Raw genomic sequence first — 17,595 nt, forward strand, 5'->3', positions numbered from 1 at the left:
GAATGTCCCTTTAATTGGTACAATTGTGATTAGGCAAAGGACTTACACCTGCAACCCACTGAAAGGCCACACATGCTTAAAAGGAGAGACCGGCAGAGAGAAAGGGGGAAGCTTCCTAGTGAGAAGGACGCAGTTGTGAGGTGAAGAGCAGGCTGGAGAGGACGCCATGCATTGCAGAAGGGTGAGAGGCATTGCGACCGAAACTGGATGTGAGGGGGTTGGACCACCTGCAGTCCCCTATGCCGCATGTTCCCGCCTGGAGCTGGGGAACACAGAAGACTCTGAATTGCTACAGGTAGCAAGTGTTGCTCGCTGGAGCTCCCGACGTGTATCCTAGAGGAAAGAAGAAGCCGGAGAACAGAGAAGACGCCAGGTGGAGCAGCCAAGCCCCAGTCAGTGTAAGACAGGAAGCACTCGTACCGGGGGGGGGGGTTCCAGGGGCGGGAACTGGACATTTGCCATTAGCGATCAAACTAAAACCTCTGAGAATAGGGTTTGGAACACGTATGAAAGAATATTGAATCACAAACAACTTATCAAGTATTTGGTGAACTACAACAACATATATTGAATACTGAACTGAAGAGAAGATGTGGAAAGCACATTATGTGCTATTGTGAAAGAAGCAAAAGCTCACATTAAGAAGCATTGATGAACAAAGTGAAAGCTCATAACGAATACTTATGAATTAAGTGAAAAGCAAGCGTGAAAGACGAGTGACTGAACTCAAATGGACAATGGGAAGGCAAGGTGGTGGAAGAGGATATACACCACAGAATAAAGTAAATACAAGTTTTGGCAAAGCCAAAAGACTGCCAAGGAGACAATCACAACACATGTTAAATACTAACACAGGTGCTGGGGGGATAACCTGTGTTACCCACCGAAAACCAATAGCATCACAAAGGGCCATGGGTTATTGGTTGCGTGACCTGTTTTGGGAATCCCGACAACTGCGCCTAGACCGAGTAGCTCGACTTGGGAAAGAGCCAAGAGAAGCCAAGATACAAAACTGTGTAACATAAGTGCTGAAATGAAAGAAACTATCTGTTTCAACTGTTGCAGAGTTTAAAGGTGTGCAAAGCTAAACTTGAAGTATTATTGAAAGTCCAGAGACGTTAACTGTTTAACATGGGGAAGGGAACCTCCAGGGTATCATGGAACTGTATTGGACTTGTGGAAGGGAACTCCAAGCCTTTTTTGGAACTATTTGAACTTGGGCAAGTTGAAACCAAGCCAGAGCTGGAAGAAGCTCAGAACTGCGTTTTTGAATACTGTTTCTTTTAGTGCTAACTTCCCTACACATTATCTTTAGTTGTCCGGGCAAGCATAGGTTCTGGACACAGACATAGTTTTAATTTGAATTTAACAGACTATCCTTAGTTCTTTAGATGGGGAAATCCCACCATAGCATAGGCCAAGTTAGGCCTTACTCCATTGTGACATTTAAAATAAATGCTTGTTTGTTGTCTGTGTCTTGCTTCATGATGCCTTCACACTCTGCACCCTCCTGTGTCTGGTCGGTAGCATTTCGCTTCTGCGTCGGTATCTGCGCGCACCACAGCCGACTTCGTTGTGCAGCACGGCTCCTCCCCTGATGAAGTTCTCACGTCAGAGGCTTGGAACGTTTCTCTCTCTCCATTCAAGGGCAGTTGGCCCTTTATTGTCGCTCCGCGACTTCAGTGGGGTGTATTGTTTATCATCCACTGTTAAGTTCATGGAAAATTTAGCATTGTCTTGTAGTCAAACACATAGAGGTAAAGTTACCGTTGTTTTCAGTCCCATATATGGATGCAACTTCAGCTTCTCTTATTTCCATGTTTTTAGATAATACCTTGGGTAAAGGGAGTTCCTCATGGGAATGGGAGCCCTTATCCCCTTGAGGGGAGTCACTCCCAGTGAGGTCCCGCTTTCCCAGGCCCTTAGGAGTGTTTTGCTCAGCGCACTCACCTCCCTACCCTCAAGGGGGGATGGCTAACCCTAGGGAAGAGGGGACAAAACCTCAAGATTCATCCCAGGGCTAAGAGGGGAACGGACCAATCATAATTGATAACGGATGCTGAAAAAGCATTAGATAGAGTTGAATGGACCTTCGCCAAAAAGGATTTGAGTACGTTTGGATTTGGACCCTACATAATAAATATGGTTATGACAAAATTACCATACTCAACAGCCAGAATTAATGTTAAACTGGAAACTGCTGAAGACTTTCCTTTTCTTCTTTTCCTTCCTGCACCCCCCCCCCCTTTGCTAACTCTCCCTTTGCTGCTGCGACCGGGTTCTGGTCCCTTTAGAGTCATACAGGGCCCAAACCACCCCCTTCCAGTGCCCCCAGCATCCTTTGCCAGCACTTGCCCTCAGGCTCCCTTTCCTGTACTAGCACAACATGATCCTCCCTGTCCATTGCACTCATCCTCCCTCACCGCCCTTTGCCCTGGCAATTGCCATCTTGGCCCATCCAGTACTTCCCTGCACCCCTTACCTGGGGGCTCCCCACTCCTGTACTTTTCCGTCTACACCCTCCCCCTTTGCACTTACCACCTTGTCAAGCACTTGCACGATAGGATTGTCACATGGGCAGTGTAATCTTTTCTGTTGTTCTACTTTTGTGATTCCCAAGCCCCCTCCCCTCCTTGTCTTGTGGCGCCTGGAAACACTTGTGTATAGGCGCCATACAAATGTCCAATAAATAAAGTAAATGGGAACCTTGCACAATCTATACACTTACAAGGAAGAACGCAACAGAGTTTCCCCCTTTCGCTGCTCCTATTTCTGCTGGTAATGGAGCCATTTACGGAAATAATCGGGGGCAATATGAACATAAGGGGAATAAGAGTGGGCGAGGCAGAGCTTTCAATTGGCCTCTTTACCAACAGTGTTATACAGATCTAGCCACTTTCTCTTTCCCTTGGTTATTTTGGGTAGTATTATTGAATTTAGGTAGGTATTTACTTTGTATGTCTCTGTTTGCGTTATCCTCTCCCTAACCCAAACAAATCAGTCGCAGCAGCTATGGAAGAGATACACATTTGGAGATGTATTCTGTTTTAAAATAAACATTGACAAATCAGAGATACTGAATAGCTCTATCACAGGTTGTGTAAAAGAAAAATTAAAGACAATAGCGCCTTTTAGATGGGCAGAAAAATTGGTGAAATATCTGGACATTAATAACCTTGATCTGGCAAACTATCCCCCTGTCATTAAGGCAATTATGAAAGATCTAGGTAGATGGCCTAAAATGCATACGTCAAAAGTGGGAAGGCTTGCCATCATAAAAAAGAATATCTTGCCAAGTCTGTTACATCTTTTATGTTTGTTGAATTTATATAGCGCTTTTGCCAAATGAAACGATGGTGAACCCCAAGACAGCTGTGACAGCAAACCAAACCAACCTCCTTTCCTTTATCTCGGGCAGATCGAAACCAAGGATAAGTAAAAGATGTAATTAAAAAAAGTTGATGGTGAGTAACAGGAAGGGAGAATTGTCATGGCCAGATATACTGTATGCCTTGTCTGAGCAGCAAGGTATGAACAGTGCAGTGGATGCAGCCAGAATTTGAATAGCAGTGGATCTTCATAGAACAGGTAGGGTTCGAAATTGAGGGGAGCTGGGAGCTATTTAGCTCCTGCTCTTTAGCTTGACACCAACAGCTACCAGAAGCTACTTTTGGCTCCCCAGGCCAACTGATGCCAAACAAACAGACCTATCTGAATTTAACTCTGTGTTTGGGCCAATCTATAAATAAACATTGGGACACATCTCTGACATTTAAAGCATAAGGAGTCATAAATAGTGGACATAATGATCGGTCTCTATTTTATGTGGACGTTTGATTTGCAGAACTCTATAAAAGAGCTCCTTATTCCCCAGTAGTATCTCCTGGTCACTGGTTAATGCTGAATATTGTAAGGACCTTATGGTGGCAACAGTAAAGGCAGACACAATTGATCAGACACTACCTAATAGGTAGTATCTAAGATGAATAATGGCCCACTTGATGGCCAGGACCTCTAGTTCCAACACAGAGTAATTATTTTCACTTGGGAAAAGCTTGCGACTAGCAAATAAGATGGGGCGTTCTAATCCATCACGAACTTGGGACAGGACTGCTCCTAACCCTGTAAGGGAGGCATCCGCCTGTAATATAAACTCTTTAGAGAAGTCTGTTTTAAGGTGTTATAACATAGATCATCCTAGTCATTCCAATGAAGTTTCTGGGGGTTGGCATTCTTGAGTTTATCTGTCAGCCTAGCTGTTTTGTCCAAAAAGCTGGGGATAAACCTACGGTATTATCCTATTAATCCAAGAAAAGCTCTAAGATCTCTTTTGGTCTTGGGTGTTGGTGTGTCTAAGACAGCTTTCACCTTCTCATGTTGAGGCTGTACATTCCCATTCCCTACAAAGAAGCCGAGGTATTTTACAGCCGTAAAAGACTGGTCCAGTCTGCACTTAGCTGGATTAGCAGTTAGTCCAGCCCCTCTGAGGACTTTGATGATGGTATAAAGATGGAAGAGATGGTCCTCCCAAATCTTACTATAAATTATGGTATCGTCAATGTGTAGGCGCCACAGAAATCGGAATAGGGTTGCAGGATTTTATTCAGGAGGTGTTGGAAAGTGGCTGGGGCGCCGTGTAAGCCAAAAGGGAAGAATTTGAATTAAAACAGCCCTAGAGGCGTTGAAAAGTTTTTTCCTCATCTGGCCCATATACGGGAACTTGCCAATACCCAAGTCTAGAGTGGATAGAAAAGTGGCTGCTCAGAGTTTGTCAATTAGGTCATCGATGCGTGGCATGGGATAGGCATCGAAGTCCAAAATGGTATTTATGTGACTGAAGTCGATGAAGAATCTCAAGGAACGGTCAGGTTTAGTGACCAACACGATAGAAGAGGACCACAGACTTGAAGAAGGCTCGATAATATTGGCTTTCAACATTTTGTTGACTTCCTCTATCACTATCTGTTTACAGGCTTCTCGGAGTGTCTACGGTTTTAAATGAACCACTTTACCCATAGGTATTCTAATATAGTGGTATGTGCCTTTTTACTCTTCCTCGTTTTCCTGAGAATACATCGGGATATGAGGTGACTACATCTTTTAGATCTTCTTGTTGTTGGATAGATAGCTTTGGAGCGATCAACTCAGTTATCTATCTCTTCAGGAAATAGGCAGGTTAATACTTTGGCTTGGGTGGCTGACGGGTTCTCTTTCCCCTCTTTCAAGAGATTTACGTGATACAAGTGGACCTTGTGTTTTCTGTCCGGTTGGGCTACTTTATAAGGACAGGTTCCCATTTGTTCTAATATCTCATAGGGTCTGTGCCACTTGGAGACAAACTTGTTTTTTGACGTGGGTAAGAGGACCAGTACTTTCTGTCCTATGGAGAATGATCTTAAGTTCACTTTATTGTTGTAAGTGGACTTTTGTTGGCTCTGGGCCTTTTCCATATGAGTACAAACTAGATCTCAAACCAATTTCATATGTTCTCATATTCTGGTGGCGGTTTGCGAGATGGGAATGGGTGCCTCTTCTCGTTCTTCCCAGGTTTCTCAGAGCATGACCAGGACATCTCTAGGCTCTCTACCATAGAGCAATTCAAAAGTAGAGAAACCTGTGGAAGCTTGAGGGATTTTCCTTACTGCAAATAGTGCCCACAGGATCTTTCGGTCCCAGTCTTTCCCGTCCAGTTTTCATAAAAATTAACTTCAGAGTTTTATTGAATCTTTCTACCAAACCATTGGTTTGGGGATAGTACACAGAAGTTCGCAAGGTGGTAATATGGAGTAGCTCTTTCACTTCTGCCATGAGCTTACTCATAAAATTAGAACCCTGGTCAGTTAGTATTTCCTTGGGAAAGCCGACCCAGGAGAAATACGGTAGGAGGTGTTTAAGGATTTGCTGTGTGGTATTATTGTGCATTAGGAATGCTTCGGGATATCGGGTTGCATAGTTCACAATCACAAGGACATATTTGTTGCCTACCCTGGATGGTTCTAGAGGCCCAATTATGTCCATCCCGATTCTTCAAAAGGGGACTTCTATGATCGGCAACAGGTTCAGAGGGGCAGGTAATGGGATGCGCGTGCTGGTCTTTTGACATATTTCGCACGTCTGTATAAAGGTCTTTATATGAGCATGAATACCTGGGCAGTAAAATTTCCCACTAATGTGTGCCTGGGTTTTAGACTGTCCTAAATGCCCCCCGGTGAGATGGGAATGCGCAATCTCCAGCACAACCTTGCAGTGACTCTTGGGGTTTACCAACTGTGTTTTTATTAAGCCTTCCGTAGATGTCTCTTCTATACCTTGTTTTAAGAAGAAAAAAGGTCTTCCTTTATCCAAGCCTTCACTTTGTGGAATAGCTTGTAGGAAAGCTTCAGTGAGAGCTGGATAATTTTGCTGGGCAAAGGCTAAGTCGGGATAGATGGTAGGCTCTTCCCCCTTCCTTTCTTTGATGAGAAAAGGTTTATCAGCTTCCCCAAAGCCTAAGTTACCTCTTTCTGTTTTGTCTGGTTCACTTTCTTTAAACTGTCGAAATAGAGGAAATGGAGCCCTTTCCAAAATGCTGTGGGCAATTTGATCTCCACGACGTACTTCAAAGGGAATCTCACCATGATTCTGTAAGAGAGCTTTTAAATCTCCCGGAAGTTGGGATCAATGACACCTGCTAAAACATCTATCCCGAACTTCCATGCTAAGCCAGATTTTGGGGCCAGTCTTATAGAACATCCCGGAGGGGGTATTAAAACCAAGTCTGTAGGAATCCTTCATCTTTTCCGAGTGGGGATAATTGCTAGAGATATCAAAACCTATCGATTCCTTGGTGGCAATGGAAGGGTTAGAAGCTCTCTGACGGTGGGTGGGAAGGGTTAGAAGCAGCTGATGGTGGCAACAGTAAAGATGGACACAAGTGATCACAGTTCAAGGGTGTTTATTAAACTGTATAATTCGGTGAGAAAAATGCCTAACCTAAATCTAAAATGGGAGCAAGCTATGACCATCTAATAATAAAGCCGTCCTAGTGGCATCTTGCCAAATAAAAGGGCCTGTGAAAAATAAAACTATTCCCAATTCATACAGCTAATTTAATAAATAGTGTGGGATAATGTTACCAAGAAAAGAAAGAAGTGTTGTTCAAATGATGAAGTCAGGATGGTATTATTTGGGTCTCCCTTCCCCACTTTTTTAGCATGGGACAAGTCAGGACCTTTGAGCACAGCACACTCCGGGGTCTCGCCAGCACAAAGTTACAGTTCCTTTAAAAGATGCCGGGACCTTCAGTGGCCAAGTCTTTTTTCCAGCAAATGTCTCTTGCCTTAGAAGGCCGCTGTACCAAAATTACAAACAACAAAAGTGCCTTCCTTAATATTTCATGTTGGGGATTGCTCGTCGCCCCTTGGATCCCCCTTATCCGGGATCTGATCCTTCTTGTTACGTTAACCTCCCTCAGTCGGGTTCACTACGGCCTTTCACTCACAAACGTATCATTTCAACAGTCTAATGACCTCTTAACCAATTATCCATTGTGGACATCCCTCAGCCGGGTTCACACTGGTCGTCACAATGTTCTTGGGTATATTACAGTTTACCCCAATTCGCAAGCATCCCTATGTTGGGTTCACATTTGCCAATTTCACAGTTCGATCAGTTTTTTTGAATGTTTCAAAGACTTTCGAGTGTACGAGGGGTTTTGCTCAACCCTCGTACGACCACTTTGACACTTCACTCTTGGCTCTTGTAGTTTCAACAAAACTAACCCAGAAAGGCTTCAGTCAGTCTTTCGAATGAGCATCCCCGCAATGCTGGACCATTCTGCTTCTGAACCTTTTCCTGGGGTGCCTTTAAAGCTCAATTACACAAGTTATTTGTTCAACAAGGTTGCTGCGTGCAACCTTGGGCCCAGCACAGTTCGGTTTTACTATCGGTCTTCTCCGACTAACCGGCTGTACTTAACAATTGGAGTTTCTTGTCTCGGGAGTTAAGGACGGCACCATGGCACCATGGTGGCAAGCGCTTCTCCCTGCTTCGGTTATCAGCGTGGGAGGGCCCTGTGTGCCGTTGACACCTGTTGCACAGTACGCCATCTGGACTTCCCAGTCTTATGGTTTACCTTTCGGAGACTTTGTGGGTCTGATTTTAAAAAGGGCAATTCCCTTCACGTCGTCCCTCCAGGTCTCTCCGCCTTTCTCCTCCATTTGTACTGCCGGTCCAGAAGAGCTGTTTCCTCGTGCGTTCGGCCTTGCTCGAAGTGTGCTTTCCTGTTCCGCCTTTTCCCTGTGGGTAAGGGAAAAGGCCATCAGGTGTGCGTAGTTATTGTCAATTGCCTGACTCTGCCTGACACTTGTGTTGGGACATGTTGTCATGATCTCTGCTTCCAAAAGATCAGGACTTGCCCGACTCCCTTGGAAGCAGACCCATAACCCTGGTTGCGAGTGCCAGCCAGTCCCAATTGGGACCTTTTGGACCCTGTCCTGGCGCCAGTGGCACCAGGCTCATAAAGATGCCCAGTCCCAGCGCTGGAAGCGCCGGGCTCATAATGCTTGGGTGGACTTACCTGCAGCAGACCATGCTGCTTACTTACCTGCCAGTTGAACCCCTGATCCTCTTCTGTTTGGGACTACTTTTCCTGTTGGGTGGGGCAGGAGCCACTCCCTAGGTTCAGAACACTGGAACTCTTCTGGAAATCAGGAACTCTTTTCTTACCTAGGCGTGGCTGTGGAAGGAGACACCTTAGCACTACAGGATGCTATTTAAACCACACCCGATGGATGAATCTTGCTTTGCGTTATTCTGCATTCTCTGCAGCAGAACGCTCATCGTGTCTTCTGCTTCTGATCCTGGGCCTAAGGGAACAAAGGCTTACCATCCTGGAATCCAGTCTTCAGCAGCACCTGTAAAGACAAAGAAAGAACAGGTTAACACTACGGTCTTCAGTGTGTTAGGCAGAAACCTGTGCAGTTCCCTTGGGGAACACTGCAAAAGATTTAAGACTACAGGTAGAGCAGTAAACCCCTTTGGTAGCAGTCTGTACCACCCAGATTTACCTGGTAGCTGTGGCTGAGCAGTCAGACTTCTCTCAAGAAGAGTTAGGCAGTATGTAAAGTATACACAATATGTACCAAAACACAATAGCACAAGCAAACACTGACCAGAGCTTGGTTTCAAAAGTATATAGTTATTTATTTAAAATACACATAAGTTAAAAACACTCTAGCAAAAATATAGTAAAAGCACTTCAACACAGTTATAATGAAAGTAGATTCAATCCTTTCTCCTATCTAGACAACTCTAGGTAAAACACCACTTAATTAAAACAGAGGTGAGTGCTTAACGTTAGATGACACTCTAGTAGTTTCCAAGAAAGGGAGAGAAAAAGCAGAAATGGGTTAGACACACCACTCTAAGGTCCAGAGCACTTGCAATAGGCTTACAGAAGAATAAAGTCACAGGTGAGCAAAAGTCACTAGGCAGGGCCCACTCTTAGAGTAGCCGGAGCGAAAATGTGCCCAAGATCACACTGTTAGTTAGAGATTCAAAGTCTTGCAAAGAGTCAAAAAGAGGTTAGAGTGGCTCAGAAAGTTTAGCCAAAGTGTCCCAGGCACTCCCAGGTTCGAAAGCCGGGGACTAAATCTACCCCGTACAGTCGGTAGCAAGGGAAGCCAGGCAGAACACAGTACCTTAAGCGGAAAGGATCCTCCAGCGGTGGCAGTTGTTCCAGGCAGTGGCAGCAGGGCTCGACGTCGGTCAGGGGAGAAGAAGTTCTCGCTGAAGAGCAGAAGAAGAGGGTCGTTGCACTGCCCGGGAAGAAACCAGCCGCGGAGTCCTCCGGTTAAAGGGTTGGTGCCGACTTTCGCGGTATGGGGGTAAAGTGTGGTATTCCGGTTGCCGGGGTGCTTGGCACAGGCAAGGCGGCCACGAGATACCTCAAAGAACGGAAAGAAGGCGAAAACTGGTTGTCCCCACCAGTCAAGGGAAGGAGCCACTCCGTTAAGAGTTCTCCTCGGTCGTCGGGAAAAAGTGGTGAGACGGTTCAGCAGGGCTCCACCGGGTGGTGTCGTCGAAGCAGGTCGGCTCAGCTCTTCCCTCGTCGGATTCTTGGTCCTGTGGCGACTTCTGAAGTCCCAGTCCCCAAAGCCCTGCTTTTATGCAGCAAACCCCCATTCACCCAGCCTAGCTGTCACTCAACCATGCTAAGTGGTGAGCCGGGCGGCTCACCACTTGGGCCAATCAGGACGGAGTGCGACTTGAGTTACCAAGGTAACTCAGTCCAGGGTGCCTAAATCCCCCTCCACCCCTCCTAAGTACCCCAGACAGAGTGGCACCACTTTGGAGGGCTTCTGTGGAGAAGCCCGCCAAAAGTGGAACAAAGGGCTCCACTTTGGGTCAGAGTTACAGAGGCGAACACCAACGCCATTTTAGAATCAAGTTTTGGCAAAAAGTCCCAACCGGAGTTATAAAAATAAATATATAAACCGGCGGTATGTTTAAGGCTACCGTAAATAAATAATTAAATGTGTTAGCCTAAAACAATGGGAAATCCCATAGGGAAATATTCGCGGTCGAATATAAAAAGTAGTTTCCACTGCCACCAGCCAAAACTCGATCAGGGGGGACGGAGACGTGCCCCCTCGACTAACAGACCCTGGGGCAATCGAATTGCCCCAGCCAGTACGTCCACAATATGATGGTTTGTACTGGTTCTGTTCAGGATTCAAGACTAGCAAAGTCTTTGGTGACTTTACATGCCCTGGGAGACAGTAGTCAGTCCCAGGGTATGGAGTCTATGTTGGGGAGTCCCTAGGACACCCCTGGGTCACGGCACAGAGGGTGCTGTGTAACCCACATCACAAAAATACATGAGGCCCTATGGAGTAAGAGACCCCATAGCCCATTCAACACAAGGTTTAACCAAGAAAACACACTTCAACATGTCCAAGAGTGAGGGTAAAAGAGTCTCACTCTTGGCAGGAGAAAAAAATTAAACCCCAGAAATTCAAAAAGCTGCTGGGGGACTCACTAGGTAGGGAAATTCAGCCTAAACAGAGAATTCTCCCTAACACTCGCCCCCCCCAGACTAAGGGACAGGAGGATTTAATCCACTCCTGGATGAACCTCATACCTCTAGTCGATGATATACATCCTAGAGAGTCCATCAGCATTTTGATGGTGACACCTTGACCTATGCTTAAGGGAGAACTCAAAGGTTTTCTTTTGCAAGCTAAAGGACCTACACACCCTTTGAGGAACATCAGTCTTTTTGTTATAGGGGATCTGGTTGACCAGTCCCTCAGAAGTTGGTACAACTTCTGAACCTATGTTAGGCTTTTTGAAGGGGTCCTTATAAAGGATTCCCTTAGATCTAGAGGGGCCTCCAAGGTTCCTCACCACCTCTCTTGTGGGAGCAGGTTGGGTCTTAGGCCTCTTGGTTGGAGGGGTTGGGGTTAGGCAATGTACCTGCTTCCCCTTCCTCTTAGATCTACCCTTACCTATTTTAGGAGTTCCCCCCCTAATATTAGGATTTGAGTTGGGGTCTTCAGTAGAAGGTCCAACAGTCTGAAGGTTTTTGGCCTTAGACTTTTCTTTTCTGGTTTTCCACCAGCACTGAGAATTACCAGTTCTCTCGGGTCCAGATAGGGGCCTAGTTGGTCTATCCACCTCTTCCTCAGAAGCAGGGGGAGTCAGAGACTCTGAGACTAGGGGAACAATGATGGAGCTTGGTTGGGGCTCCCATGTTCCTAGCATACTATCCTGAAAGGTGCCTGGGTCAGAGGTCAACTTACTAAACCCAGGGCTTGTAGTGGGGTTCTCAGTAGAGGGTCCCACAGGCTTAGAAGGGTCCTTCAAGGTAGCCTTTCTAGCCAATTTGGTTAAGTTCTGCTTCTCCATACTGGGAGGTCTGGGGGTATGTGACACTACTCCTAGAGTTCTTAGGTCATTCCCCAACAGGACCTTCCCAGGTACCTCAGCCTGAACACTGACAGGGATCCTTACTGTCATGTTGTTACATTGAATGAGGGCTGGTAGAATAGGAACCATTTGGACAGGGCCTCCAGACATCTTAGTGGGACCTTTGGGTGCTTTGGCCACATCCTCAGGTTGAAAGAAGCTTTCATCCACTACTGTTCTGCTGGCCCCAGTGTCTCTCCTGGCAGGAGTATCCTGGCCATTGACAAGAACACTGTCCACATAATACACCTTAGAGTTAACAGGTAGGGAGTTATACACAACCCTATTCTGGGGACTAACCAGACCCATAGGCTCTAAGTTTACAGTTGCTTGAAGACCCAAGGGTTCTTCAGCAAAGAGTTCAAAGTGGGCACTAGCCATCTGTACTTCATCCTCAGGAGTGAAGGCTAAGGAGACTGTGCTGATCCCTGCAGGTTTACCCTTGCACTTGGGATCTCCTTTGATATGGTCAGTACCCTGACAGACATAGCATTGTCCAAATGCTCTCTGGAAGGGTGGCTTGTTCTGACCTCCTTCTGGCTTGTGGCCAGAAGGTACAGTAGCCTGACTAGGTTTCCCATGTGGCTTACCCTGGTTATTTTGTGGTTTGGGGCCCTCTTTGGGATAGGAATTATTAGAATTCTCTTTGGAGTCTTTTTTAGGCTGTTTCTCCCCCTCCTTCTTCTGAGTTACCCCAGAATCCTTGTGAGTGGCCCTGTTGGCAACCCACAAGTCAGCAGCCTTAGCTAGTTTCCGGGAATCTAATTCCTTGGAATCAGCCAAGTGTTGTCTGAGCTCAGGAGAGCAGGCATCATAAATAGTCTCCAACATAAACAAATTCTTCATACCTTCATAAGTGTTCACCTTGTAACCCTTAATCCATCCCTCTAAGTTTTTCAAACATTCACTCACCCAGGTAGCCCAAGGGGTACCATCATGCTTTTTGAGGCTCCTAAACCTCTTAAGATACTGGGAAGGGGTCTTCCCAAACCTAGCTATCAAAGCTAGTTTCACACATTCATAGTCCTTCCTATCCTCCTCCCCCATCTCCATTACCACATCAGTTGCAACAGGGGGAAGCCTAGAGAACAACCAGGTGAGTAAGTCATTTCCTGTGATGTTCTGGAGCCCATGATTATATTCAAACAGAGACAACCAATCCAACACATCCAACTTAGGCTCATACATACCAACCAATTCTTTAGGCATCCGGGGTCTTTTAGGACTGGAACTTCTAGAGGAGCCAGAGAGAGAAACATTCTCAACAGATAATTTCTTCATTTCTAAGTCATACTTGAGCTCCATTTCCCTTAGCCTTAGTTCTTTGTCAGTTTGAGCATTAAGTTTCTTATACTCCAATTCTAGCTTCATTTTCTCCAGTTCAAAGTACTGAGGACTAAATGTGGGACCTGGTAAAGGTCCAGTAGGTACAGCAGGTAGAGCAGGCAGAGGCCTAGGGGGGACAGTTACAACAGCCTCACCCTCCTCTTCTGACTCTTCCTCAGAAACATCAACATTTTGCTCCATGTTAACTTCAACACTGTCATCTACAGTCGCTGGAGTGGTAGGTTCCTCTGAACCATCACCCAGACTTTGGTTAGCTAACAATCTTTCAATCAGCTCCATTTTCTTGCCCTTAGTCAGGAGATCCTTATGTTTACAGAGCACTCTTAAACAATCAGCAGTTTTGGCTGCAAGGGACTCTTGACTATAGCTTTCTATAACTGACATGTTAGAGGTTTTACTTTTTCAGTGCTAAGCTTTGTGGTTAGTTGCACTAAGGTATCTAAAGCACAATAAAATGTATACTCAATACAAATCCCACCGCTGTACACCAGTGTTAGGCAGAAACCTGTGCAGTTCCCTTGGGGAACACTGCAAAAGATTTAAGACTACAGGTAGAGCAGTAAACCCCTTTGGTAGCAGTCTGTACCACCCAGATTTACCTGGTAGCTGTGGCTGAGCAGTCAGACTTCTCTCAAGAAGAGTTAGGCAGTATGTAAAGTATACACAATATGTACCAAAACACAATAGCACAAGCAAACACTGACCAGAGCTTGGTTTCAAAAGTATATAGTTATTTATTTAAAATACACATAAGTTAAAAACACTCTAGCAAAAATATAGTAAAAGCACTTCAACACAGTTATAATGAAAGTAGATTCAATCCTTTCTCCTATCTAGACAACTCTAGGTAAAACACCACTTAATTAAAACAGAGGTGAGTGCTTAACGTTAGATGACACTCTAGTAGTTTCCAAGAAAGGGAGAGAAAAAGCAGAAATGGGTTAGACACACCACTCTAAGGTCCAGAGCACTTGCAATAGGCTTACAGAAGAATAAAGTCACAGGTGAGCAAAAGTCACTAGGCAGGGCCCACTCTTAGAGTAGCCGGAGCGAAAATGTGCCCAAGATCACACTGTTAGTTAGAGATTCAAAGTCTTGCAAAGAGTCAAAAAGAGGTTAGAGTGGCTCAGAAAGTTTAGCCAAAGTGTCCCAGGCACTCCCAGGTTCGAAAGCCGGGGACTAAATCTACCCCGTACAGTCGGTAGCAAGGGAAGCCAGGCAGAACACAGTACCTTAAGCGGAAAGGATCCTCCAGCGGTGGCAGTTGTTCCAGGCAGTGGCAGCAGGGCTCGACGTCGGTCAGGGGAGAAGAAGTTCTCGCTGAAGAGCAGAAGAAGAGGGTCGTTGCACTGCCCGGGAAGAAACCAGCCGCGGAGTCCTCCGGTTAAAGGGTTGGTGCCGACTTTCGCGGTATGGGGGTAAAGTGTGGTATTCCGGTTGCCGGGGTGCTTGGCACAGGCAAGGCGGCCACGAGATACCTCAAAGAACGGAAAGAAGGCGAAAACTGGTTGTCCCCACCAGTCAAGGGAAGGAGCCACTCCGTTAAGAGTTCTCCTCGGTCGTCGGGAAAAAGTGGTGAGACGGTTCAGCAGGGCTCCACCGGGTGGTGTCGTCGAAGCAGGTCGGCTCAGCTCTTCCCTCGTCGGATTCTTGGTCCTGTGGCGACTTCTGAAGTCCCAGTCCCCAAAGCCCTGCTTTTATGCAGCAAACCCCCATTCACCCAGCCTAGCTGTCACTCAACCATGCTAAGTGGTGAGCCGGGCGGCTCACCACTTGGGCCAATCAGGACGGAGTGCGACTTGAGTTACCAAGGTAACTCAGTCCAGGGTGCCTAAATCCCCCTCCACCCCTCCTAAGTACCCCAGACAGAGTGGCACCACTTTGGAGGGCTTCTGTGGAGAAGCCCGCCAAAAGTGGAACAAAGGGCTCCACTTTGGGTCAGAGTTACAGAGGCGAACACCAACGCCATTTTAGAATCAAGTTTTGGCAAAAAGTCCCAACCGGAGTTATAAAAATAAATATATAAACCGGCGGTATGTTTAAGGCTACCGTAAATAAATAATTAAATGTGTTAGCCTAAAACAATGGGAAATCCCATAGGGAAATATTCGCGGATGAATATAAAAAGTAGTTTCCACTGCCACCAGCCAAAACTCGATCAGGGGGGACGGAGACGTGCCCCCTCGACTAACAGACCCTGGGGCAATCGAATTGCCCCAGCCAGTACGTCCACAATATGATGGTTTGTACTGGTTCTGTTCAGGATTCAAGACTAGCAAAGTCTTTGGTGACTTTACATGCCCTGGGAGACAGTAGTCAGTCCCAGGGTATGGAGTCTATGTTGGGGAGTCCCTAGGACACCCCTGGGTCACGGCACAGAGGGTGCTGTGTAACCCACATCACAAAAATACATGAGGCCCTATGGAGTAAGAGACCCCATAGCCCATTCAACACAAGGTTTAACCAAGAAAACACACTTCAACATGTCCAAGAGTGAGGGTAAAAGAGTCTCACTCTTGGCAGGAGAAAAAAATTAAACCCCAGAAATTCAAAAAGCTGCTGGGGGACTCACTAGGTAGGGAAATTCAGCCTAAACAGAGAATTCTCCCTAACACAGTGGCACCGCATCTCTTACCTGGTCCATCGGCTGTCACCAACGCCTCGCGCTGCATTCCGCCATCTGAAAGACAAAGGCTTACCTACTCTTCGCATGCTCCGGAGGTCTTCGCACTGCATTCCGGCATCTGAAAGACAAAAGCTTACCAGCTCTTCGCACGCTCCGGAGGCCTTCGTCGCTGCATCCCGCATCTGAAAGACAAAAGAAGGTGCGTTTAAAGACATTGGGCAACTTTATTATTCGCGTGCCATTACTCCTTCCCACGCCGAATCCAGTGGGTATTCCAGCACCCTTCAGCTTCTCTAAAGCTCCGAACTTGTACCTGCAAGATAAAAGGGACAGTTGGTGCGCATCGTGAAGCAGGCTACAAGCGCTTACTTACGTGCTTCCAGGCGCTTCTATTCCTCACGCGGGTTCGATCCTCAACTCTCATCAGCCCACCATCCGCCATCGCCGGAACCCTGCAAAACAACGGATATCATTACAAAAGACTTTTAAGACATTTGAAGTGCCCAGAACTTACCGTTCGTGCAGTTAACGACGGACAGCAGTCCTCTGAGGTCAAGAGGCCTGCACCCTTATCCAGTGAAGAAACTGGTTACGGCACCCTGCCCCGAGGCAGATGGAGAGCTCGGCGTTCACTTACCTAAGGTGAGGGCGTTAACCTTTGGGGTTCTACAGGAGAAGAGAAAGGGAAGAGGAGAGAGGCACCCAATAACCCCAGTTCATTAATCCCATATTTTCTATCTGCAGACATCTTACTCTTCGAGTCAGACATACAGTGCACAGAGGTCCAGCCCAAAGAGCCAACCGTGTGTTACACATCACCTTTGAAGATACGGCATTCACCCAGTCAAGACCGGTGCCTCTGCGGGAATCAGGTGAGCGTTACAGAACGCAAAGCCTACCGCAAAACTCCCACCCAGGCGCTATGGAAACCTCGGATACCGACCAGCTAGCCCAGTTACTTGGGGAACTAAGACCAGAAGTGCATGCAGCCCGTCAGGAAACGAATGCTCTAAGAAGGGAACTGATTATTTCCAAGGAGCGAACAGACGGTATCGCTAGACAATTGCTACAGTCACAAGCCGGACAAACTCCGTTACCCGCATCAGGGGCAAATCTTCCTTCAACATCCTCTACGAACCCAGTGCAGATCAACCTACCTGGGAATGTACCTCTGGCTCCGCCCGAACGATTTTCTGGTGACCCAAAGAGGTTTGCAGTATTTATTAATCAGTGCCGGTTGCACTTCTTATGCCGGCCAGCAGCCTTTCCAACTGATCAAGCTAAGGTAGCTTTCGTGCTTTCGTACCTTAGTGGCAATGCGGCAGACTGGTCGATCCCTCTAGTTAATCAAGATGATCCGGTTCTCCATGATTTTCAAGCTTTTCAGCTCAGTATGGAAAAACTGTTTGCAAGACATTCACAGGTGCAGGCCTTGGACAATGAGCTCCTTTCATTGCGACAGGGTAATTAAGACCTTTTGGCTTATATTGCGTCTTTCAACAGACTGATAGTGGAAACTCGATGTCCTGAGGACAAAAGGATTACGCTGTTTTATAGAGGTCTACCTGGAGAGCTCAAAGATGTGTTAGCCCAAGTAGTGAATTCCCCGCAAGACTGCTCGGACTATATTGACTTAGTCGTTCAAATTGACCACAGACTGCAGAACAGGAAGG

General features: G+C 46.5%; 1 protein-coding gene across 11 annotated transcripts in view; it reads left to right on the forward strand.

Annotated features, from left to right (window-relative positions):
* Positions 1 to 17,595, forward strand: part of TBCK (TBC1 domain containing kinase) — a 2,754,978-nt gene that overhangs the window by 718,694 nt on the left and 2,018,689 nt on the right. The window lies entirely within an intron of this gene.

Source organism: Ambystoma mexicanum, chromosome 6q, assembly GCF_040938575.1.
Source record: "Ambystoma mexicanum isolate Mex_15411 chromosome 6q, UKY_AmexF1_1, whole genome shotgun sequence".
In the NCBI taxonomy this organism is placed as follows: Eukaryota; Metazoa; Chordata; class Amphibia; order Caudata; family Ambystomatidae; genus Ambystoma; species Ambystoma mexicanum.